Genomic DNA, 23453 nt, shown 5'->3' with positions numbered 1-23453 from the left:
CAAGATAGCAGTAAGAACTTCCCATCGGATAAGGCTCCTGTAAACACTAAGTGACAAAATCTGCCTGTATTTCCTGTAGCAACTGTAACACATTGTTTCACATGCAAAGACTTAACTTCAGGTTTTTAATCTTACAGTTCAGTGGTTAAAAGTCTGACATAGGTTTTATTGGGCTAAAACTGAGGTATCAGCAGGGCCAGGAGGCCCTAGAGGTGAATTTATTTCTTGCCAGTCCATATTCCAGAATCAGCAATGGTCACATCCTTATACCACATCTCTCTAACCTCTAACCTCTTCATCTGTCTGTTAGCACAACCACTTTGACTCTGGACTGCCTGCCTCTAGCACTCACTTCTAGGTGCCCACATGGTAATCTAAGGAAATCTTCCTCTGTTTTAGTCTGTTTTTTTTTTTTCCTATGAGAAAATACCTGAGATGGTAATTTGTAAAGAATAGAGGTCTAGTGCTCACTGTAGCAGCACATAGACTAAAATTGGAACCCTATAGCAAAGATTTGCTTGGCCCTTACCGAAGGATGACACGAAAATTATGAAGTGTTCCATATTAAAAAAAAAAAAAAAAAGACTAGAGGTTTACTTGGGCTCACAGTTCTGGGGGTGAAGAGTCCAAGATGGGGCAAGGAGACTAAGGTCTGAGGATTCCAGTTTGAAGCCAGCCAGGGCAGGAAAGTTTGTGAGTCTCTTATCTCCACTTAACCTCAAAAAAAGCAGAAGTGAAGTTATCTGTGGCTGGAGTGGTAGAGCTGTAGCTTTGAGCACAAAAGCTCAAGTTCTGCATCCAGGCCCAGAGTTCAACCTCCCAGGACTGGAAACAACAACAACAAAAGAAAAAAACCAACACTCACCTAATTATCTTCAGATTACCTACTCACTATCTCATTTCAGCAATTACTCTATCCCATTTAATCATTCAGCAATTACTAGGCCAAGTCAGGCCAGGCATGACTTGCTAGAGATAAATTGAGAGTGAGTGGTCGTGTACCTATCAGAAGACCCCTGAAAAAGTGCTCTGTGAGTTGCTGGTCTTAGACCTGAAAGCCTTGTTTCAACCTACCAGCTTCAATTTTTTTTAACCCAACACATTAGAGTTTTGCATAAAAATATTTGAAAACAGGATCCTTCTTATGTTGTCTGGCAGACAGTAGGCACAAAGGAACCTGATAATCTCTTAAATTGAAGACCAGTGGTTTAGGACAGCAAGCCCTGCTGATTCTCCAAGTTTGGCCTTCAAGGTTGCTGAACCCTGAACTCTTCACTCCAGACCCCTTTGCTTATAAGCCTGGAAATATCTTCCTTTGCGGCCCCACAGAGGCAGCTTCAATGGGTAAGCAGCTGCTCCTCCTCTGCCCTTTGTCAGTCCCAGCTATTGCTGCTGCTGCTGCTGCTGCTGCTTCTTCTTCCTCCACCTCCTCCTCCTCCTCCTCCTCCTCCTCCTCCTCCACCTCCTCCTCCTCCTCCTCTTCCTCCTCCTTCTTCCTTCCTTTCTTCCATTTCTGAGCCACATCTCTTGCTCTACTTGTGCTCTTTCTGAAGCTCATTTTGGCCCCTCATGCCATCTTTTTTGTTTCTTGTTAGTTAAATCCCAACTCATCAGAATAGCTGTATTCTCTAAACCATTGTTGTATTTCCTGCCTTGGCTGGGAAGCATTTTAATATGGCCCTAGTTTACCAAGAGAAGAGGAAACACCACCTGCCCATCCCAGTGCCCTTTCTTCCCTCCCCACAGGGCAACGCAAATACCCAGCCTGCTCACACAGCTCTGCTGAGGCATCCAAAATTGTTGAAATTAAAGCTGGCTCATCGCTTACTTTCCACTTCTAATAACACCTTATACTTACAGCTCTTTAGAGTTCACAAAACTCTTTAACATTATTGTGTTTAATTGGAGCCTCCAACGCCCATATGAAGTCAGCAAGGCAGTGACTTATCCTTTTCTGCAGAGAAGGAGCAGGATACAGAAAGCTAGTACCAGGCCCAGCCCAAGGTCACAAAACCAGGCCCACGCTAGATCTCAAGTCCAGCACCTTCCATGCTATGTGGTCTGCTTTACTCCAATGATTATGAGGCTCAGGGCCTGTTTCACAAATAGATTTGGCAAAGGAACAAAGCAGTACAGTTAATCCTGGATGCAGCTGCTAGATCAGTGTTAGCTGCATGTTGAATTTGGAACCTCAAACAAAACTGGTAGGAGGGAGCCATGCACCCATGTCTCATGCCTATAATTCTAGCTACTCAGAGGCTGATATATGAGGATGATAGTTCAAAACCAGCCCAGGCAGGAAAGAAAGACCATGAGACTCTTATCTCCAGTTAACCAACAGAAAACTGGAAGTGGAACTGTGGCTTAAAGTGGTAAAATGCTAGCCTTGAGCAAAAGTTCAGGGACAGCACCCCAGGCCCTGAGTTCAAGCACTACAACAGACCCCTCCCTGCCCCCACCCCTGCAAAAAAAACAAAACTGATAGGAGGAAGACAAAGGAATTGTCAAATTGCATTTGGGGGTCTCCTTTGCCTTCAAAGAAAGCAAAAAAGGAGAAAAATCCACATTTCTGTCCTTGTTACACTCATGTTAAATTAAATGTCACTTGAAAATTAAACCTGTTCTTTCTGTTACAAAAATCTTTTTTTTAATAAAAGAATGTTATTTGAAGCCAATGAGGGTATAAAGTTTTCTCTAGGTGCCTGTGGCTCATGTCTGTAATCCTAACTGCTCAGAAGGCTGAAATCTGAGGACTGAGGTATGAAGCCAGCCAGGACAGTAAAGTCTTTTAGACTCTAATCTTCAATTAACTACCAGAAAGCTAGAAGTCAAGCTGTAGCTCAAGTGGTAGAGTGTTAGCATTGAGCAAAAAAGCTAAAGGATAGTGCCCACCAGTGCACAGACACACAATATTTGACAAATTTCTACACAGCACACCATTGTAAGAGGATAACATGTAAGAGGATAGACAAGGATTCTGGAGGTGAGGAGGTAGAAATAAATGGTAGGGCACATGTGTAGTTGCAATTGGCCCCAAGTTCAATCCCCAAAACAGAGAGAGAGGGGGGAAAAGGTCTCTTAACTTGATGTAGTATACATCTGTCACATTTGAGCCAGTGTGGGCTACATAACAAGTTCCAGACCAGCCGTGGTTACATAGTCAAAGCCTGTCTCAAAACAAACAAAACAAAAGATGCTTCTTCTTAATTATTTGGTAGCAGAAATATGACTCCCCTAAGTCTCAGGACACCAAATAGTAAAATGCTAATGCCTGCTATGTGGTATCATGGTGTTCACTTCTCTGCCATTCTCTCCTTTATTCTCCTTGAAGACAGCTGTAAAATTTGAGCTGTAAAAGAGCTCAGGGACAGTGCCTCATGACTGATTAAAAAAAAAAAAAAGATGTGCATCAGAAAAAAGCTAGAAGTGGCACTGTGGCTCAAGGTCCAAGTGGTAGAGTGCTAGCCTTGAGCAAATGAGCTTAGGGACAGCACTCAGGCCAAGAGTTCAAGCCCAAGGACTGGAAAAAAAAAAGATGTGTATCTTAAGAGGATATGGAGAAATCTTAAAGGCATACATATTACTTAGTGAAAGAAGCCATTCTGAAGTTACATACTACATAATTCCATTATAAGCTTTTTTAAAATGGCAGAACTTTAAAAATTATCAACAAAGCAATGGCTGCCAAACACTTGAGGTAAGGAGGAAGACCCCAAGTGTTAAGGAGGAAGACCCCCTAGGTAAGTAGGGAGGAGGCATACAGGGTGATAAAACTATTCTGTATGACACTGAGGTGTTGATTCATGGCTAAAAGTCACAGAGCCTTTTAGAAAATGAAAATTTTGAAAAATAATTTAGAAAATACCAGTATGGAATGTAGAATATCACTAAACAATCTAACTGTATTAAGATGTATAAAATACTTTCTTTGAAGAGGTGGATAAAAAAAGGCACTGATCTAAGTAACTTTGAGGAGAGTGAATCTGAACTCAGGGTATGGCTTATGTGGTTGATCCCTTGCCTAAGAAAACAGGGGGCCTCGAGTTCAGTCCTTAGTGTTAAGAAAAAAAAGTGGTAACACATCTTGCTATTTGTACATTTTGATATAAAAAGTGAGAATTTAGGTAGTTCAGAAGTAGGTGGAATTTGTAAGATCGAAGTCAAAAGGAAGTTCCATAAGCACCATCTCTAGCTAATAATGTCACTCTAGCTAATAATGTTGCTTCACACAAGTATACAGATGAACAATTCTGAAACCACTGTATGTGTAAACTGGAATTAAGATGGTAAGTGGCAGGTGCTGGGAAACAAGATTTCTCACTGCTGGGACAGGAGCTTGCAGATAAGGAAGGCAAGAAGGCTAGAAGGATCAGAAGGTAATTGATCAGAATTGGATATGAGCATGAACTCATGTGTAGCTTAGTATAGGTACAGATGATTTTGTATAGAAATATTTGTAGATACATGTATACACATGTATCATTACATATATTTCCCATTGTCAGCTAAGAGAGCCAAGAAACAGTATGTCACAAGTAGCACCTTGTGCCCAGACAATAAACCAAACCAGGGCTTCTTGAAGAAAAAATTGGGGTAGGGGATATATATGAGAATATTGAAAACTATTCATTAAGATAAAAAAATATTTAATGATGAGAGTTTCCAAAAGAGATATAAAACCAACTAAAAAAGTTCTAGCATGGCTGGAACAATTGATATAATGAAATAAATACTTAGCATTGGAGTGCAATTCAAAGGACAAAATGAATATCTATAAATTCATACTGAAGTAAATAAATGATCAAATAAGTAAAGAAATTTCGTGATGGAGGGGAATATGCAAATAATCAGTGTAGAAGAATTCTACATAATTTATGTAGCTAATCCATCATCTAAAAAGTAGAATACTTCTCCCTGTTTTTTAGGCATGACTATGCAAAATACAAGGGGGTAGAGGCACAAAATACCTTTCCAGTGGGAAAACCCAAAAGACTGCCTGGGCTAGGTAATTAAGGTTGACACCAGTAATACAGGGTCCCTCTGTGTAGTCCAGGTTGGCCTTGAACCTGTGATCTTCCTGCCTTAAGCCTCTTGAGGATTACAAATTGTATGCAGCTCATCTTAAACTATTTCATGCTTAGTGATTCTCTGTCACCACCATGTAAAAGTACCAATTACAGTAAATAACTAAATACATATATACATACATAAAATAAAAAACAGAGCTGGGTTCTGGTAGCTCACGCCTGTAACCCTAGCTACTCAGGAGACTGAGATCTGAGGATCGTGGTTCAAAGCCAGTTCAGGCAGGAAAATCCACGAGACTTATCTCCAACTGACCACTAGAAAACTGAGAGTGGTGCTGTGGCTCAAAGTGGTAGAGTACTAGTCTTGGGCAAAAAACTCAGAGATAGGTCCCAGGCCCCAAGTTCAAGTCCATGACTGACAAAAAGAATAAATAAATCTATAAATACATAAAACAGAATACATAAAATACATAAAACAGAACTATGAAGCCATTATAACAATTTGAGTATGATTGTGTTGCTTCTTTAAACTATATTCTTATTTCCCCTAGCCAATTATATCTGCAACTTTTTTTTCAGATTCTCTTCTCTCAAAATATGCAAGTCTAACACAAACTACATTGCACAATTTGTTTTCTTTTTGTTTTGCTTAAATAAGGAGCTGGGATAAAGTTGCTGATCAAGGCAAGCTAGGCAGTTGGTATTTATAAAACCTCTCAAAGTGCCTCTTATCACTGCTATAACAGTGCAGGTCAGCAACCCACAGAGGAAGTCAAACAAAGACAAGGAAAGATGATCCATCTAAACATCCTCCTTTATTTTCCATGGTCCCTATGATCATCATTTTTTTCTTTGCTGTGATAGCATGAATTTTTTTATGGGCTGTTATTGCCAATTACCTCAGAGAAGGAGTATTTGTCAATCCTTATTTCTCTGTAAAAAGTGTCTTTCTGCTTTTGTGGTTGTAATTTTATTTTTAATCTTTTCCCAAGACTGGTTGGCAACTCTCTATAATACCTTCCCTTGGGCACTTTTACCAGCAAGCACTCTGAAACACTGACAAAAATCTATGGCTGTCTTGCCAGTGAGTCACACGGCTTATTAAAAGTCTATCAAAGCCCACTGAGCAGGGATGATTTGATAGTTGACAAAACAAAGAAGTCTGTTGCCGTTTTTGTTGTTGTTATTTTAATTTAAAAAAAGCTCACTTAGCTTAATGCTCAGGTTCTTTGGCCATAGTCACTTAGAGTTCAAACACTTACATTTAAATATGGTAATTACCCTTAAAAATTAAAGCAATTCAAGTTTGGATAAAAGCAATCTGAAGAATGGGATTCATAACTGGAAGCTTTATAGCATAAAGAAAAGATGGCTTTGTCTAAGTCTTCAGTAGAAGTGGGGGCTGTTGGAACAGGCTAGGACCCTGGGTGTTAGCTGACCAATCCCATTTTTTCTTTAAGGTAAATAAGGAAGCAGGGAGCTAGGGAATCAAGTGACTCACCTAATGTTAGCAGGAGACAAAAAAGAAAAAAAAAGACTTGTTCCAATTTTTAGAATTATATTATTTTTGGACATTTGGACAATAAAGGAATATATTATTAATTAAATTGCACATTTCCTACCATTGCAATGCTAGATATTATTATTACTATTATTATTATTATTATTAATATCTCCAAAGGGCAAGGAACCTGACAGAAAATTAAACATTTTTCTTAGGTCAGGCATAGTGGTGCATACCTACAATTTTAACTATCCAAGAGTCAGAGACAGGAGGATTATGACAGGAGGCCAGCCCAGGCAGAGTTAGAGAGTCTATCTCAAAAGCAAGTAGGGCATAAGGGTGCATTATTCTCTAATGACAGAAGTATTTCCTGTAGAAAAGGCATATAATGTCTCAAGTCCCTGTGGACCACTTTTTCCACACAAATAGCATTAAGCTAGAAGACACTTGTAAAACATAGATTTGCATATCTGTGTATACTTCTGGTCTAGGAGCACATTTTAATGAGTATCTCTTGGAGACTTTCACTGAAGACCTGACCTTTTAGGATAACTTGTTTCTTTACCCTGACCTATTGTAGAAATTCAGGTATATTTTCTGCAGGTTCATTAGGTTAGTTTGTGTCTGTCAGAGACTTACTTCTTTTTCCAAAGGCCTTAGAGGAGTAGATGGTCCAACTGCTAATTAATGTTTTTGATGCATTTCATTTCCCTGTTGAAGAATTTATAAATTCACATATTTGGATGTTAATCTGGTTATATATTTATGTCATATAATAACAATATACCTGAAAATAGAACTTCCAGTGTTTAACTGGCAATGTCAATCTTACCATGAGCTTTCAATTTTCAAATTAAATATTATTGTAAACAGTAGAAGCACAGCCAGATGCCTGTGACTCATGCCTGTAATCTTAGCTACTCAGGAGGCTGAGATTTCAAGGATCACCTTAGAAGCCTGCCCAGGGAGGAAAATCCCTGAGACTCCATCTCTAACTAACCAGCAAAAAGCTGGGCTGGAGGCATGGCTCAAACAGTAGAGTACTAGCCATGAGCAAGCAAGCTTAGTAAACACAAGGTCCTGAGTTCAGACCCCGGTATCCACAAACCTTGATATTGAACAACAACAAAAAAAATTTTTTAAAGCAAAACAATGGAAAAAAAAGTGACTATTAGGTTAGATTTTTCAAAGTTGTTAAAGAATAAACAAATCATGGTTATTGGCATAATTCTTTCAAAAATCAAGGTGCTTGGAGAATAACCAATAATATAATGAGCTTCCAGCAAATTTTCAAACTAATACTGGCTGATGCAATGATTGTCCTGCCTTTTGAAGTCACCTGTCTCCATTTGAAGATGTCAACATCAAAAGTAGAACAGTATTTACAGAGAGTCTGTCTTGCTGCAGGCAATGGAGTGGAACCAAAATGAAAGAGCCTCACCCAGTGAGCTTATAATTACAGGGGAAATGACAGGTAGGGTACTTCAAGGGACAAATACATAGAAATAACAAGATAACATTGAGCAAGAAGAAATTTCAGCATGAGCTCAGGAAAATAATCTCTATCAAACTTCTCAGCATAATCATGGAGCCATTATCCTACATAATGTTGTTGGGGTTATTAGTATTAATAATAGTAATCATCATTTAATATGAATTCAGCATAGAGAACAATTTTGCAGTGGTAGACAGATAGGATAGATAGACTTGAAGAGAAATGCCTGTTCAATTCAGTGAATCCCAAGAACAAAGGTCCTAACCATTTCAGTGCTGCCTGACCACATCTAAGTCTTCTCTGAAACTCTATGCCTGTAATTAAAGAAGATGATTCTTAATATGACTGACTCAGCTGACAAAACCCCAGAAAGAGAATGGTCCGTTTACTGTTTGTTAGCTGTTAGCTGAGAGCACATTTATCCTTGTCAGCTATCTAACCACCTCTTCTCAATGCTTGATACTTTTCCTCTTCTTTTGTACTGACTCTTATTCAAGGAACCATATATACGATGTGATGTTCTAATCCACCATCTTGCCCCGCCCTCCTCAATTTCCTGTTAGTATGTACTGCCTTCAACTTTCTCTTTGTTTTGCTTTTAATGTATCTCATAAATTTAGGTGTGCGGTATCACTTTCATTTGAAACTTAGTAAGACATTTTAACGGAAATTTTATTGAAATAATTGTAGTTTCACATGCAGGTGAAAAAACTGAGAATACTTACTACCAAGTTTCCTCATTTTGCAAACTATAGTGGAATGTTGCGATCATAATGCTGATACTGATACAATTCATCTACTGTAGTCATATCTCCTCAGCTCAATATGGATAATTTATGTGTATGCATTTAATTCTATACAATTGTTTTATACATGCGAAGTTTGTGTCATTACCAGTCAACATATAGAGCATTCCATTACACAAGGAGCCTCCCTTTGCTCTTCTATAACAATCCTAACTTCTTCCCTTCCCCGTCTTGGAACCCTGCCAACCACTTCTAAAATTTTGAATTAAATGTTATATTAGTTTGGTGTGGTGTTTCACACCTGTAATTTCAGATCTCTAGGAGGCAGAGATGGCAAGGATCATAGTTGGAAGCCAGTTCAGCAAAATTTAGACACTGTCTCAATCAATAAGGATGTGGTCCCAGCTATACAGGACATAGATAGGAGGATAAAAAGAAACTGAACTCAAATAACTATCAGAATTCAATAAGCAACCAGCCACTGGTGGTTCACACCTGTAGTCCTAGCTACTCTGAAGGCTGAGATCTGGAGGATGGAGGCTTGAGGCCAACCCAGAAAGAAAAGTCTTCAATTAACCAGCAAAAATCTAGACTAGAGGTATGATTCAAAAGGAAGAGTACCAACACCATGAGCCAGAAGAGCTAAATGAGAACACAAGGCCCTAAATTCAACCCTCTACCCAGAAAAATAAATAAATAAATGAATAAATAAATAAAACACACTAGAAGCAATGTAAAGCAAAGAAGCTAGATGATATGTTGACATACCCAATAGACTAACTATAAAAATTACCTTTTGAGATTAATTTTGAGATTATTAGGAGGGATATTGAACCACAGAAAGATCACAACACAGGATATTGGCAAGTCAGGAGGAAAACAGATTCAAACTAAGATTGATATATAACTCAGTGGAAGGATCACTATTTAATTAATGTTTCAGCTACCTATTATTTATTTATTTTTGCCAGTCCTGGGGTTTGAACTCAGGGCCTGTGTACTGTCCTTGTGCACTCTACCACTTGAGCTACAGTGCCACTACTGACTTTTTCTGTTTATGTGGTACTGAGGAATTGAACTCAGGGCTTCATGCTTGCAAGGCAAGCACTCTACCACTAAGCTACATCCCCAAACCTCAGCTATCTATTATGCAGCTGTATATTTCCAGTACCAGAGGCTTAAAACAAGTGATTTTTATTTGCTTATAGTTCTATGGGTAAATGGTTCTTTCAATGACTTGACCAATGCCTGTACTAGGAAAGTTCATACACTGGATGCTGGCTGACACACTCAAATGGGACCATATGTTGGGACCTTGTGTCTCATTCTTACCCGAGTTCCTCCATTCTCTTTCATATAGCCTCAAGTTTCACTGCTTCTCCCTTTCCATGTGGCCTTTCCATCTGATAGCTCCATGCTGATCACCAAGAGGGATAGCTAGATCCTCATTTCTGTAAAATACTGCTAAAAGTTAGTAGATTCAGACAGTCCTGGGCTTGAAGACCAGTTCACTTTGAGCAAGTTGCTTAACCTTTCCCAAGCTTAAGTTTCCCATTTTTAAAATGAGGACAGTAAAACAGAGCTTATAGCATGGAATTATTTTAAGGATCAAAACAGGTCATATGTAATGGTTTGTACAATGCCTGACACACAATATTGCCCATACAAATATTACCTTTATGGTTAATTGTGCCTGTTCTTGATATATAATAGGTCCTTTCTCCTTAACAGAAGTTCTTGGCAAGAGCTTCCATGCATCAAATTCTTTCTTTCCTTCCTTCCTTCCCTTCTTCCTTCCTTTTCTCTCTTGACACTGGAATTTGAGTTTGAACTTCAGGCCTTATACTTTACAAGTAAGTCCTGTTACTGTTGAGGCCTGTCTTTAGCTCCATCAAATAATTTTCTATGTGAATGTCTTAATTTTTTTTAAATATTTTAAAGTACAATCAGATCAGGCCAAAAAACAAATACTCATTGACAACAGTTTGGGATATAATACTAAACATATCAACTTTCTATCTAAAAACTTGTTTTGACCCACAGCCACACACTATGTGAACAAATGAGAATTGTAAGACTCACTGGTGTTGTTTTCTTGATCTCCAGTTAGGTATCCAAGAGTCAGGGCCAGAAATTTTCTACAGCTTTCTTGCCCAGTTTTTGTTTTCTTTTTTGTGTGTGCAGATCCTGGGCCTTGAACTTGGGGTCTGGGCGCTGTCCTTAAGCTTTTTGCTCAAGGTTAGCACTCTACCATTTGAGCTACAGCTTCATTTCTGGGTTTTTTGGGGTAGTAAATTGGAGATAAGAGCCTCATACACCTTGCTGCCTGAGCTGGCTTCAATCTAGTCTGTAGATTTCAGCCTCCTGAGTAACTAAGATTACAGATTCGAGCCATTGGCATGCAGTTGCTTGTCCAGTCTCGTTTTTGGAAACTCTGAAGTTGGGCTTACCTGAAACCTACAATATAGTAATTGTTTCAATATACAAAAAGTTAAATTTTCCATTTTGTTTCTCATCCGATGATGATAAATATGAGACTAACAGTTCAGACTTTCTGTTATTGAGCTTCAGAAACTTTATACTTAGCCTTGCAAAGTCAAATGAGGCACTGGTTTTCAGGTTCTCTCTAATAGTTGGGATTATGGCATCAAAGATTAGTTAGGAGCTAGCATAGCAGATAGGAATCCCAGAAGGATTGAATAGATACTAAGTAATAGAGTCTCTTCTAAATAGGGCTCTTCAACTTTCTAACCAGCTAGAATGGCATTCTCAACACAAAGTAGATCTGAGATCCTCAGTACTGAATGGTTCTGCCTTTACTCCAGGTTGCTAATTTGCTACAGTGTGTCCCACAGACCTAGCTTAGCTCAAGCTGGAGCGGTAAAATCAAGTTTGAGTTCCTGCTGTTCCAGAGAAGCATTTGAGGGTCTTGTTTTAAATCTGAGTTGACTGTAGGACAGTGTTTTCCTTACAAAGAAATTTTAAAACAGAATCTGTTTTGTAGGGAAACTGCAAATGTCCTGTCCCAGAAGTTTTAGGATCACTCCAGAGTCTAGGTGTCAAGAATACCACCTTATTGAGAACCAAGACATTGAAAAAAAATGTCAAGGTTAAAATCTGGCCTTGGAATCCATGGTTTATTGTTTTTGTATCAAGAGGGATTTCCACTGTCAATCCAAGGTCAATGGGTAGATCTATCCAACTTAAACACAAACCTACACATGAACTGGATAAGATTTTAGCCACATCCATCCAAGCTACCAGGTACAAGCTGTTCCTTTTTCAGAACTCTGAAGGGTGGATAGAAAACCTTCCCCATCCCTTCAGTTTTACTGTTCCTTAAAAGCCCTCCTTAAGATTCCATTAATGCTCTGAGAGTAGAGAGAAATGCCCTCAGAGATTATATAATGTGAACATTTAATTCTAAAGTTTTCCTTTCTTCACCATGGCAAATGATTACTGAAATTCCCCTGGACTCTTGAAACCACTTCTCAGTAGTTTCCCTACATCTACATGTCCTTCTCCCACCATCTTCTATAGTGCATCTGCTGCTTAAGTTCGTCAGGGTACTCTAGAACTACCACTCCAGATTCATTACTTTAGATAATGAACTCATTACCTATCTTCCTGGGATTTATAACTTTAGATTATCAAGTCAAGGATAACAAAGTTATTTTCTACATTTAATTTGTCATAAAAACTGTCCTAATATAAAGCACACAACAATTATTTTGTTTTTGTCCCCTGAAAAGCTTGGCCTTGTTTCCTTGTGGGATAATGTGGGTTGCTAAAATCAGCTATATAAAGGACCATTAGATATAGGAAAATAGGACTAGCTTCAATTTTGCTCCAGAAGCCTAGCATCTTAAAAGTATTTCTAAATTGCATTTTAAATATTTCTTCTAAATATTCCTAAATAATATTCTAAGCATATATATTTGATTTTAAGAATGTGTAAATTTTTTAGGATAATTAAATGGACCAATGCAATTGAAATTGCTTAAATATAGGCTAAATTAAGATTCCTTAGTATTTTTTTTACTAAGTGAAAAGTGTATTAGTTATGTTTTCTTAGTGAATAAAAAATGATTCTGATAAAACATATGTTTTTCAGAAAAGTATTTCTTCAATAGGATAATTATGCTTCACTAGGCTAAAGAGTATTGTTAATTATTACAACATATTACACAAAGCAAAAGAATCACAAAAATGTTTAAGTCAGGAAATGCTTAGTGTTTCTGGAAAGCATTTATTAGGAAATGTTATTCTAGAGTCAAAACATTTCCTGTCTGATGACCATGCCATAGAAAAAAAAAACATGTGATGCCAGATAGAGGTGTTATTTTTAAAAAGACTTTTTTTAATGCTGGGATTATTTATTTTGAAAAGAAATCCATTACAAGTAACATGAAATAAATAAGAATTGCCCAGAATCATGCTTTTTAAAAACATTTACTGTTCACATAAAAATTTAAACGTTTTAGAAAAATACAGAAGAGAAAGTAAATATATTTGAGTAAACATATTTCTAAGCAGGTCTCTGTAAACATATATTATGTTCAATTTACATGCATAATTTAAAGATTTTTATATTGGCAAATACATCTTGCATATCGTGCATGTCTTTACCTGTCATAAGTCTAGGTTTTAGTATTAAGGTTGGTAATTGTGTATCTGTCACATGAACCCACTGGGACTTCCCAAGCTTCAGTGATAGCTCTCCAAATAAGTCCTCATCTGCCAGCAGAGAACAAAAGAAAGCAAGAGAAACTTGAGTGGGTACCCGTTAAGGCTTGTACCTCAGGTTTCCTCCAAACACAGGTCTGACCGGGGCCACTCACATGCTTCCCTCTCACATTCATTGCCTAATGAATTGGTGTGATGAACTCAGAAAAGCCAAGAGTTCTTCTTTGTTACCTACCAAATTACTACCTAAACAAGAATCAGTCTTCTGTGAACAAGAAAAGGGGATGACAAGTATGTAAGCTTAATTCATGAATCCACCAAAAAAATCAAACAGCCCACAAACCTAGCTGATGATGATTGCAGAATATTAGGTCAACCAACTCACTTTTGAAAACTGGCAAATTAAAGGGATCAAATGCTTATTGTTCTTTCTCATATCAACTGGGAAATCAAATCATTAAGGAACAAAGCTTCCATTTGCAGTACTATTTCTGCTCATAAGAAGTGGTAGAACCTGGGCGCTGATGGCTTACGCCTGTAATCCTAGCTTCTCAGGGAGCTGAGATCTGAGGATTGCGGCTCAAAGCCAGCCCAGGCAGGAAAGTCTGTGAGACCCTTATCTCCAATAAACCACTAGAAAACCAGAAGTGGCGCTGTGGCTTAAGTGGTAGAGCGCTAGCCTTAAGCTGAAGATCACAGGGACAGGGCCCAAGCCCAGAGTTCAAGCCCCACAATCGACAAAAAAAAAAAAAAAAAGTGGTAGAAGTTGAGCGCCAGTGGCTCACACCTAGGTACCCAGGAGGCTGAGATCTGAGGATCATGGTTTGAAGCCAGCCTGGGCTGAAAAGTCCCTGTGAGACTCTTATCTCCAGTTAACTACTTAAAATCAGACATATAGCTGTGTCTGAAAGAGCTCAGAGACAATGTCCAGGCCCTGAGTTTAAGTCTCAGAACTGACCAAAAGAAAAATGGGTAGATATCATGATATCTAACATCAACTGGATTAATAGATTGAGGGATTGAACATCAACAACTATCAACATTTATGCCTTTCATGTAAGGACTGAAGACCATCTAAGAAGTCATCTTCCAAAAAAAAAAGAATTGAACCAAGACTGTAAATCCAATCACCAATTTATGAGAAACATGGAATGTGTATTCAGGTAAATTAGAGTTCAGAAAAACATAGATGACAAGTAACTTTGGTCCTTTTTTTTTTTTCCTGATCCAGGCTTGAAGTCAGGGCCTGAGTGCTGTCCTTAAGCCTCTTTGTGCTCAAAGCTAGGGCTCTCCCACTTGAGCCACAGCACCACTTCTGGCTTTTTCTCAATAGTTTATTGAGAGAAGAGTCTCAGGAACCTTTCTGCCTGGGCTGGCTTCAAACCTCAATCCTTAGATCTCAGCCTCTTGAGTAGCTAGGAAAACAGGCGTGAGCCTCTGGTGCCTGGATTGTAACTTGGATTTTTTAATTAATAGATTTCAAGAAGACAAAAAAAAAAAAGGTTGGAGGAAGAATCTACAGACTAAAAGGAGCTTAGAAGCTATATAAACCAACTGACATGTGCAAGCTTTCTTTGAATCCTAAGCCACACAAAATATTAAGGAAAAATTATACTTATGAGGTACTTGAAAATTCAGACTCTGAATATTACATGACCAAGGAAGTATTATTACTTTTTTCTTTTTTTGGGGGGGGGGGGTGAGTCCGGTTGTGGGGCCTGAACTCTGAGCCTGGGCTCTTCAGCTCAAGGCTAGCACTCTACCACTTTAGTCACAGTGCCACTTCTGGCTTTTTTCTTTTTTGCTTATGTGGTGCTGAGGAATCAAACCCAGGGCCTCCTGTATGCAAGGCAAGCTCTCTACCACTGAGCCACCTTCCCAGCCCCAGTATTACTGTTTTTTTTAGGTATGGTAAGAGTATTCTAGTTTTTTTTAAGTCTTCTGTTAGAAGCATTCACAAAAATACTTAATTTTATTGTCATTATAAAGGTGATGTTCAGAGGGGTTACAGTTACATAAATCAGGTAGAGTACATTTCTTTTTGGGAAATGTCACTCCTTTCCTTGTTCTCTGTTTCCCCCCTCATCCTCACCCACAAGTTGTATAGTTCATTTTCAACATGGTGTCACCTGAGTATCACTGCTGCATTTGTTCACCTTTTTTTTATTGTGAAAATACCATACAGAGGGGTTACAATTACATGGGCAAGATAATGAGTACATTTCTTATCAAGCATTGTTGCCTCCTCCTTTGTTTCCCCTTCCCATCCCTTTCCATCTCCCCGCTTCCCCTATTTGTTCACCTTTCTCCCTACATTTCTGTGCCCCCCTTTACCTTCCCAAAGACAGATAAACTAACAAACAAGACAAAAAAACAATAACAACCAACAGTAACAAAGTAGAAACTTCTTGTTTCCATTTCCTGGAATTCATTTCAATAAATATTATTTTATATGATCAGATGCACATAGGCAATTGTTTCTTTGTTCCTCTCCTAAGAGTATCCTCCTTTGGTCTGTGTGAGATTCATGAAAATATTTCAGTGAAAGGAGATGCTTCAAACTAATATGGTGATAGAGGGACTGAAAGTATTAACAAGACAAGGTTCACCATGAATTCCTAATTGCTGAAACTGAATGGGTATATGAAGCCTTACTAATTAGCACATATATGTACACATACATGTATATATGTGTACATGCATGCATATATTTATGTACATACATGCATACATACATTTGTGTATATATTTATATATAAAAACTGTCTTCCATAAAAGATATATATACATTGTCCTCAATTAAAAAATATATAAATTGTCCTCAATAAAAAGAAAAAGCATGACTTTTTGGCAGGCTTCTACTAGTAATTGCTATCCTTCAATTTACTAATATAGTTTTAGTGTGTTATATGTGTATTATTCCCATGTGCTAGAATGTGAATATTGATACCCCTACTCTTCATCTCCATTCATATATTGGAACCTAATACCATTATGTTAATATTAAGACACTGTTCTTACTCTTTCCTTTGTAAGTACAAAGAAACAAGGTGCCAACCATGAAACACACAGTATGCATTTACCAAACATCAGCTTCATTGATGACCTCACTTTGGCCTTTTCTGGCCTCCATAAATGTGATCAATACATTTCTGTTGTTTATACATTAAATACCCAGTCTAAGATCTTTTGTTATGACAGCCTGAATGGACTTAGCCACCATGTATCACAATAAAACACAAGCTGGTGATTACCATTCTTCTACATATTTGCCAATTAGTAAATTCCTAGAGGTGAGATTATTTAAGTCAAAGGGCAAATTTAATCTATAAAGCCAATTGTCTTCCTCTATCATACTATGATTTCCACTTCATTTTGAAATTTAGGTAAAATCATTTTTTTACTGGTATTACATTAGATTTGCACGTCTTAAACTGTGGCATCATCTTATGTAAAAAGAAAGTATGCTTCTTCATCTTGTCTTCTTTTGTCTCTGATTTATAGTTTTCCCAATATTGATTTTTTTATTGATTTTGTAACTGGTCATATTTTCTAAACTCTATTTTTTGTTTTTTGTCAGTTGTGGGGTTTGAATCGGGGGCCTGGCCATTGTCCCTCAGCTCTTCAGCTCAAGGCTAGTGCTCTACCACTTGAGCCAGAGTGCCACTCCCGGTTTTCTGGTAGTTAATTGGAGATAAGAGTCTCAAGGACTTTCCTGCCCCTGCTGGCTTTGAACCATGATCCTCAGATTTCAGCCTGCTGAGTAGCCAGAATTACAGGTGTAAGCAACCGGTGCCCAGCAAACTCTACTGTTATTTCTAAAACTTTCTTAGTTAATTCTTAGTTCCAAAAATAATCTAAAGTCTATTTAATTTGGGTCATAAGAACAATTAATGTGGTGTTTGAGCAGGAGAGCCAGTATAACCCAAATCCTGCCCTTGACCTATTTGTTGCTGCCCCTGGAGAACTGCATACACAGGAAAGCAGAGCAGGGTAAATGAGCCATTTTGCTAGTTGAGGATTTGATCCAAGCTCTAATGTTAAAACTAAGAGTAAATTAGGCTATGGTAGTATGCTCTGGATACCAATGACTTAGAACCATCGTCTGCCATGAAACCTCTCCTTATTTACCAGCAATTCATCTTCAATCCTCTTCAATGCTCGGAAAAGCCAATTTATAGCAGAACATTGACCTGAAGTAGTTGCAAAAGAGCATTTACTCCAATGCTGGGAGTGAGCTAGCATTGTGCCTGTCATATCCTTTGGTGTACAAGGAAGGAAAAGCTGAAGATGGAACTTAAAATGTCTCCAGGTTAGGAGACATTTCCTGACTAAGAGTCACTGCCAGTATATACCACTGTGAAGCAAACACTGCCAAAGTGAAGTGTGCTACCACAGCATAGAGACATGCTCACACCCATAACCATACTCAGGAGATTGAGTTTTAAGGACTGAAGCTCGAAGTCATTCTGGGCAAAAAAGTTCCTGAGACACTTATCCCCCATTAACCAGCAAAAAAGCTGGAAGCGAACATGTGGTTCAAGTAGTACAGCATTAACCGTGAGCAAAAAAACCCCCAAAACTGCAAGGCCTGAGTTCAAGCTCCAGAACTGCGCCACCCCCCACCCTGCAAGAAAAAGCTCAGAAACTATTAATTGGTCAATTTTACATTCTTTCCTAACTTCTATACCTAATATTATTTTAACTCAATTTTTCTCCTCCAGGTCCCCTTTCCTATCTTGTTTCAGTGAGTCTGGTCAAAGGGGAGGGAATTATAGCATCCAAACCTAAAATCCTATGTAAGATCCTGTGATGCATCTAGTTGTATTGCCAAGGCCTTTTATTATTTGGCCTGCTTTCCTAATTAATTTGAAAGCGGCTACATGGTCCAGAGCATGAAGTTCAGTTACCCCCAACTCCCACTAGTTATAGGACCCTAGGCAAATTATAGGAAGTGTCTTCAAGACGATGACGATTACTTAAAGTGCAGGTTATCCTAAGGATTGAGATAAAATACTATAAAGAGCCAGGCAAAGAAAATTGGTGTGAAATTACTACTTAAAAAAAAAGTTCAGCTGGCAACATTATATTTGTATCTTACAACATGTTTTGATATGTATACACTGTGGTCTGGCTAAATCAAGCTAATTAACATGTGCATTACCTTACTTTTTTGTGACATTACTATGGAGGGTGTGATGGGTGGCGGGACAGAAGCTGGAGACGCCTGGGCTGAAAAGGGAGATTGCCTCAAACTTAACAAAAAACCCTCCAACAGTTACTATCTAATTCTCTTAGCAACCTCTGGCATACAATACATGGCTATTCTTATTAACCACAGCTTCTTGTACCTGGTCCTCTTAGCCAGACATTTTGCATCTGTTCATCAGTATCTCTCCCCGCGTTTCCCCAAGCCCCAGGCTTTAGTATCCACCATTCTGCTCTCTCTCCTCGAAGAGAACGTCACATGCAATCAAGGAGATATTTGTCCCCTGAGCCTGCTTATAAACTCCAAGATAAAGTCCTCCCAGTCCGGTTTATCCACGTGGTCACAGAAACCAAATCTCCTTCTTTTTAAAGACTTTGGACGAGGCGGCCAAAAACAACCCATGAAAAGGCCGTAAATGGAGCTGGGGAAATTAGATTGTCCCCGTGCAGAATGAAATCAGACACAAAAAACCACCCACAATGGACTCGAGCTTCAACCTAAGACCACGTGTGGGGACCACAACCCTGGAGCGAAGCGCGTCCCGCCGGGGTTCCCAGGGACCCGCCGGCCGGCGACCCCCCGTGGAGACCCGGCGTCCCGAGTCCCAGGGGGAAAGGGAGGGGGTGGGGCGAGGCGAGGCCCCGGCCCCCTCCCCTCCGGCCCCCCCATCCCCTCCCCCCCCCCCCCCCCCCCCCCCCCCCGCCCCGCCGCCGCCCGGGCACTGGAGCGCAACCCGCCGAGGCCAGGCCGCTGCGGGCAGGGGGAGGCGCCAAGCCGTCGTGGCGCTGGGCCCAGACCGTGCCTAACGGCGACCCAGAAGGCGGAGCGGACGCGGCTCCGGCGGGAGCCGGAGGTAAGCAGGTGGAGGGATGGCGTGGGAGGCTGAGGGGAGGCGCCGGACGTAAAGCCAGCCCGCTCTTCAGGTACCTCAAGACTGGGAACCGCTCCCAGACCGCCTCCGTTGCGGCGGCAGGGGCCCCCGGGGCCCCTGATGAACTGAGGGCCTAGGCGTCGCCGCGCATGCGCAAGGCGGGTGGTGGGAGGCTGGGCGCGCAAAGCTCGAAAGTGATACCCAGCGCTGGCCCAGAAGCGGGGCCGGAGGGCGCCTAAGTGAGGGGGCGGGTGAAGCTGGTGAGCATGCGTGTGAGGCCACAGCGCTTCTCTGGCATTGCGCCCACGCTGCACTGCGCGCGCGCGAGCCGAGAGCGGCGGAATGTCCAGGGCCTTTGTTTCTGTGAAAGTGGCTCCCTTCAGGGCGTTCTGTTTTCCGCTCGTCTTTCCGCTCTTCGCCCGGCGTGGGCTGCCCGTGTTTTTACTTCCGCCACCCCGTCACTAGCTCCTGCGCCTCCACCTGGCCCGCGGACTCTGGCAGTTTCTGTTCCCGGGGATAAAGGCGGGCGGCTTGCTTCCCAGACCGCTGGTGGCGGTGCGGAGGAACGCGGGGAAACAGTTCGCGCATCCTAAACCGGAAGGCCCCGCGCGGCTCAGACCGGAAGTAGAGGGCTTCAGCCCGGGAGAAACTGGGGAGACCCCGCCCAGGCCAGCCTAGAACTTTCTGAGTTGGAAAAGGGAGCTTTTTGCTCTTTCTGTGGTGGTGGTTCCTTGCGGGACTGACTGAGCTGTGAGCGCTGGAGTCGAGGCTCGCAGCCAACCCTTGTGGAGGTGCTCTGCGCCGACGCCTGGCTGCCGGGCCCGGCCTGGGGCGGGGGGGGGGGGGGGGGGGGGGGGGTTCCCGAGCTGTGAGAAGCCGACGTTCTCAGCCTCCAGCGCGGCCGGCCCTGTGCGCCGCGCGCTCGCGGCCTCGCGCCGTCCGTGCCCGCTGGGCTTAACTCCTTCCCGGACAGGGCTAAGCCGGCCTCTGGCAGCTGGAGCGACGGGGAGTCGTGTCTAGCAGTCTGGTTACTGTGTGCCTCGAGGTGTTCCGTGGCGTGCCTGTGTGTGGTATTTGGGCTGACACAGAAAAGCGGCGAATCCGAATGCTCCAGGTGAAATGTCATCTTTTCTCGCAGACGCGCCGTTCCGGGGAAAGCACAGCGGGGCGTTCCGCGCACGCCGCTCCCGCGTGCCGGCTCTAGGGCTGACTGGGCACGCCCAGAGGACCTTCGCCCCGGGGCTTGTGCGTGAGGTGTTCCCCTCAGAGTTCGCTCTGACTCCACCCACGTCTCTCCGTGGACGCTGGATCCCATTCTAGACTTTCTGACAGTTGTGAGAGAAGTGGCTGCTTCTTCTGAAATAACCACTGCCCTGTTAGTCTCACCTCTTATATCTTGTTCTTCGGACTCATCACTCTATGATTTTATCTTAATGGTCCTCTGTGTTACCCATAACCAGAGCTCAGAAGCTGGTTTGTTCATGGTATCAATGAATTGGGACTCCAACTCGCTCCAGAGAAATTTTTGGGAATTCCTGGGCAGGGAGGAGCTCAGGTATGGGTGGAGCCAAGGACCAAAGGTGGATGTCATGCTCACATGCCCTCTATGTACCGAGATTTCCTTATACTGCCCTTGGACCAGATGCTTCCCACCACTGCAAGGATACATTTAAGATGGTATACAAAGTGGAAGTCTGGAGTTTAGAATTAGTTATCTTTCTAGGAGAAAATACTTGGTACCCATGCTCTAGTATATCTTTCCTGGGTGCAATCCGTAGAATAATCATTGTGACTGATACAGAATTTATGGTATATAGTTAAAAAATCATTTTCTCCAAATAGAGTTCAATTATTTGGGATTTTGCAATTTAACCACTCATATGAAATGAGGAACCTGGATTCATGCAGAGAAGAGTAACCAAACACTAAAACTGTGCTGAGGAAAATTAGACAGTTGGCTTTCTATATACTGTTGTTCTGCACTCATAGGTAAACAAACACTGAGTTGAATTTTTCTTGAGTTTATACTAACATGTACTTTTATATGTCACTATTTCTAAACAATAAAGGATATAAATATTCACATAACATTTACATTGTATTATGTGCCATAATTAACTTAGAGATGATTTAAAGTATATGAAGAGGAGGCTAAGTGTACATTATCTGCAGTGTTAGGCTATTTCAGATAAGGGGCATAAATGTCCACAGCTTTTGGTGTTCTTGGAGTGCATGTGTATGTGGGGTGTCTTTATACTTGTCTCCCTTGATACCAAGAGAGGGCTGTATATTCACAATTTACTTCACTTTGCAATTTGTGTGTGTGTGTGTGCGCGTGCGCGTGCGTGCGCATGCACACGCACGCGCATCACACACTAGTCTCCTGGCTTAAACTCAAGGTCTGAGGGCTATCATTTAGCGTTTACTGCTCAAGGCTAGTGCTCTAACACTTGAGCAACAGCTCGACTTTCTACTTTTTGATGATTAATTGGAGATAAGAGTCTCAGACTTTACTGCCTGGACTGACTTTGAACCGTAATTCTTGTATCTTAGCTTCTTGATAGCTAGGATTATAGGTGTGAGCCACTGGCGTCTGGTGCCTTTTCTTTATCTGAAACTGTAGAAGAGGAGCTTAAATATGATAGGCTTTATGCTATCATATTCATCTCTCGTAGAGAGTTTTGAATGAGCCAGACAAACATAATTAACTTTTAGACCTTACTTATAGTAAACTTAGAGAAAGAGGACAACAGGAACAATTTTAGAAGGTAAATTGTTTACCCTAAGATCCTTTCTACTTAAGTACATCACAAGCAGTCAACATTCAGACATTAAAAATGACTAATCTAGGACTACAAATGTAGGAGACTCACAGAATTTGCTTATACCATTAGATCACTGTCATGTTCAATTTCAGCCTTACCAGTAGCTAAAGTAAAATTAAAATGCTAGGAAGTTAATGCTACTTTTGGAGTTCCTTTGGAGTTACTATAAATCATAATTGTCCAGGATCAGAATTATTGGTATTGTAGAGTGATGTCAAAGACTCTTTCTGTTCAAAGCTGAAAACAGAGGTCCATGTGGGAATGTGTGTGCTGCTACAAAAGAGCAGATAGTTTGCCTCTTGTAAGGAGTGTTCATAATGTCTACCAATGGAAGGCTGATAGGATCCTTACAGCTTTTGATATCTGAAAGGAATATGTATTTTAGTTCAATGGTGATCCCCTCCTAACAACATGAAGGTCTCTAGGAAGTTTTAAACCATAATAGTTTTTTTTAAACAGTAATATAATACCAAAGTGTGTCTTTAATGTCTTAAGCCTTGTCAATCTAACACGAGATAAGTAATTCATATGTATCTCCCGTGGAAGACATTTTGAGCTAACAAGAACCAGTGGATGGTATTGTGTGAATAACTTAGACATTTTCTGTATTGTGTTGAATGTATATGATACTGACTAAAAGGAATCTTAAGTGGAAATGAGCTGAGATCAGGAGAGTACCATGTTCTAGGAATTATTTACTTTCTCAGGCCTATATCTGTTTAATAGATACTTTTTAAGACCTATTTAAAAATTGAATTAGATTTTTTTTTTTTTTTTTTTTTGCTAGTCCTGGGGCCTGAGCACTGCCCCTGAGCTTCTTTTTGCTCAAGGCTAGCACTCTGCCACTTGAGCCACAGCTCCACTTCCAGCCTTTCCTGTTTATGTGGTACTGAGGAATCAAACCCAGGGCTTCATGTGCACTAGGCAAGGGTTAGGTCACGTTCCCAGCCCTGAATTAGATTTTTTTTTTTTGGTCGGTCAGGGGGCTTGAACTCTGGGCCTGGGCGCTGTCCCTCAGCGCTTAGCTCAAAGGGAGCGCTCTACCACTTGAACCACAGTGCCACTTCTGGTTCTCTAGTGGTTTATTGGA

At 40.7% G+C, this 23453-nt stretch overlaps 1 protein-coding gene and 1 non-coding gene across 5 annotated transcripts in view; both read left to right on the top strand.

The window, feature by feature from the left end:
- Positions 1 to 463: 463 nt before the first annotated feature.
- LOC122112953 lies at positions 464 to 569 on the top strand. Its single transcript, XR_006148328.1, has one exon. It is a non-coding gene; the product is annotated as a U6 spliceosomal RNA (small nuclear RNA).
- An 18827-nt stretch (positions 570 to 19396) lies between these two features.
- Rcbtb2 (RCC1 and BTB domain containing protein 2) overlaps positions 19397 to 23453 on the top strand; it is a 35858-nt gene continuing 31801 nt past the window's right edge. The window contains exon 1 of one of the 4 annotated variants that reach the window (XM_042685578.1): positions 19397 to 19520. The gene's annotated coding sequence lies outside the window, so the exon portion shown is untranslated. Of the gene's footprint in view, positions 19521 to 20411; positions 20653 to 23453 lie in introns of those variants that run through there. The other 3 variants (XM_042685577.1, XM_042685576.1, XM_042685575.1) reach the window with 3 other exon arrangements.

This window comes from Dipodomys spectabilis, unplaced genomic scaffold (genome assembly GCF_019054845.1).
Source record: "Dipodomys spectabilis isolate Male_0828 unplaced genomic scaffold, ASM1905484v1 ptg000095l, whole genome shotgun sequence".
Lineage (NCBI taxonomy): Eukaryota > Metazoa > Chordata > Mammalia > Rodentia > Heteromyidae > Dipodomys > Dipodomys spectabilis.
The sequence above is the reverse complement of the archived record's forward strand: the minus strand, read 5'-3'. Positions and strand labels throughout refer to the sequence as shown.